We start from the raw sequence: 2,896 nt of genomic DNA on the forward strand, positions 1-2,896 counted from the left end.
CTGGAGAAGCTAGGTGACCCCCTGGGAAGTATGGGTGTCACTGCCTGTGGGGTGACTGTGACTAACAGGAGGCGGGAGATGAGGGAGCTGGCAGACCACTTCCTCCCCTGGCCCCCTGGGCAGGCTGCTCTAGGGCGGGTCTCTGTGCATCCTGTTTCCAGGGGCCCCACGTGGCCCAGGGACCCTTAAATCTCTTGGTGGCTTGGGAAGCAATGACCACGTGTTTACACACCAACCTTGTGCTTGCTTTCAATCCTTCCCTTTCCTCTCATTGTTTCTGCCCGGGGATTGGATCTTTCAATAAAATGTTAGCATCTAAGTCGGCCTCAGTTTCTGCTTGGTGGGGAATCTGGGCTAAGTCAAGTCTGCAGGTAGCTGCTGCCACCTGGGTTTTCTCATTCTGCAGACAATTCTCCACTCCGCTCTTGCTCCGGCACTTTTTAATTTTTCCCAGCATTCATAAACATTTGTCAGCTTTTCTTCTACTCTGACTTCCCTGGTGAAAAACAACAACAGGGAGCCATGGAATGATAGGTCCTCAAATGGAAACCCTGAGCCTCACCAGCTTCCGTGGAAGGGGTGGATATGTCCTGGTGCTTAAGAGAATGGCCTCTGTTGGATGATTGTCTGTGTGTGAATCACAGTACTTACTGTGTGACCTTGGGGAAGCTACTTAATCCTTCTGGGCTTTACAGTTGTCTTCTGGAAAATGCAGACATTGACAATGTTTGCATCATAGGATTGTTGAGCAGAGTAAATGAAATAAGAGTAAATGAGAGAAGATCAAAGCCAAACACACAGTAAGTGTGTGATAAACGTCAGTTATCACTTGGAGCTACTCAGTGGAAGTCTACCCTCCTTGACTTAATTTCTCTTGAAATAGTTAATAATTGTTACCATTTGTTATCTTCCATGTGCGCATAACTTTGCCCAAGCTCTTTCACTTGACTCTTTGGCATTTAACAGTGAGGAAACTGAGGCTTAAGGTCCCCTGGATGGTGAATGACTTGAGTTGGAAGCTGTACGCAGGTTTGCCTGATGCAGAAGCCTATATTCTTTCCACTCCATGACACTGAAACAGGTTTTCATTCTTTCCTTTCTCCCAGGAACACCAGCCCCATCTTTTCACCATGGAGCTTCCAGAGCTGACTTTGAAGTATAAAGAGAAAGATCGGATGTTGGGCCACAGTAGAGGGCTTCCACCAAAGGTGGGGTTTGGGGGCGAAGCAGGCAAAGAGGCAAGCTCCAGGCAGGGGCTGCTAGCAAGCAGGCTTCTCTCAATGGGTACAACAGTGCTGTAAAGCTGACAAACAGAGTTTGGCTTCACTTGAAGGTGTGAAAAGAACAGCCTGACTCTGAGAGGCAAGTCCACCGAGCCCAGGACCCTAGGGCACCTGGTTCTCACCATTGCATGCAATGCCACAGCCACTTCCCAAGTCAGGAGGGCAGCTGAAGTCCTACACTGGGGACAGTTGGGTCAGCTGTGTCTGTCAGACATCCCCCGATGACACAGAATGCCTCTCTCCTCTGAGAGCAGGACAGTGTGTTTAGACAGTCACTGGTAAATGTGAGCAGCCATGAGAAAGGCAGCCTTAAGTGGGTCAAATTAACCTCTTCTATGGATACAGAGTTGAGCTCCATCATTCACTCCCCATGAGAGAAAGATTGCTATGGCCTTAAGCAGTGGAAGCAGAACTGTTATTATTATTTTTAAGTTGATGCAAAAAAGGACTTCTTTCTCCACTTTGAATATGTTGTCATCTTGGGTGAGGCATGAGGACCATGTAAGGTGGTGACAAGCACTGTTGGCTTTTTTGGGAGAGCACTGGCTGGCTCCATCCACTACTCTGGGGTGACAAGATGGGAAAAACCACAGTTTACCAGGCAGGTGTTGGGATTAAGATACACTTTCATTTTCAAAGCACTTTGCAGTCATTAACTAAGTGCTCACCCCTAATTCTCTTCTAGGTTGAGCTTGGCTGTGGTCTCCCCATGCTGTCTCCCCTGCCTCTTCTCTGAGTCTCAAGGAACATGCTCTCATTGGCAGATATAAGAACATCTTGTGCTTTATATATATTTTTAAACCTTACTGGGTTGCTTGTCTAACTCACCCCTCCAGTAGCTTAGTGAGATTAATGCCTCTTTCTAAACTGTGATAACCAAGAGATACTTTCCAGCAGATGCGAATGGGGCTTTAAGGGCTGCGAGGCAGGATGACAAGATCTTGGGTGAGTTTCAGATGTTACAAAGAACCTTTTGATTTCCTTTTTAGAGGAAATGTAGAAGGGCTTTATCAGCGTAAGTAACACTATAGAGCTGAGTGAAATGTAAATGAAATTCCCAGTTTTCATTTTCCTGCTTCATTTGATATTTGTGGGTTTAGAGGTAGGACCAGCTGGATTCATCTGCAGAAAAAGCCACATGGCTGCGGAGCTCCTTCCGTTGTTAAGAAGTGTGCCTTTGTGCGAAGGGGAAATGTTCTGAAGGCAGATCTGGATGCGAATTTTGGTTCAGATATTTATTAACCGTGGGACCCTAGGCGAGCTAGTTTCTGAGCTTTGATTTCCTCATCTGTAAAAGGAGGATAATAATGGATACCTCAAAGAGTTGTGAAGATCAGAAGTAAAATACATGCAAAGAAGTAGAGAGGGCTGTTTCAAGTCATTTACTTTTACTTTAACATACAGCTGATGGGCCAGGAGAGAGTGAAAACAAAGCCAGTTGATAGTGAGAGGATAGAGGGTGCTCCACGGACACGAGCTGCGTCTGTATGTTTACATAGAAGGGAGAGCGAAGGAGCAAATGTGGGCAACAGCTGTCAGTGACACATCATTACCCCAACAGCCAGAAACAAGATAAGCGCCTTACAGGGGCCCTTAACTGACTGCTGGGTTCG

This window comes from Pongo pygmaeus, chromosome 12 (assembly GCF_028885625.2).
Source record: "Pongo pygmaeus isolate AG05252 chromosome 12, NHGRI_mPonPyg2-v2.0_pri, whole genome shotgun sequence".
Taxonomy (NCBI): domain Eukaryota; kingdom Metazoa; phylum Chordata; class Mammalia; order Primates; family Hominidae; genus Pongo; species Pongo pygmaeus.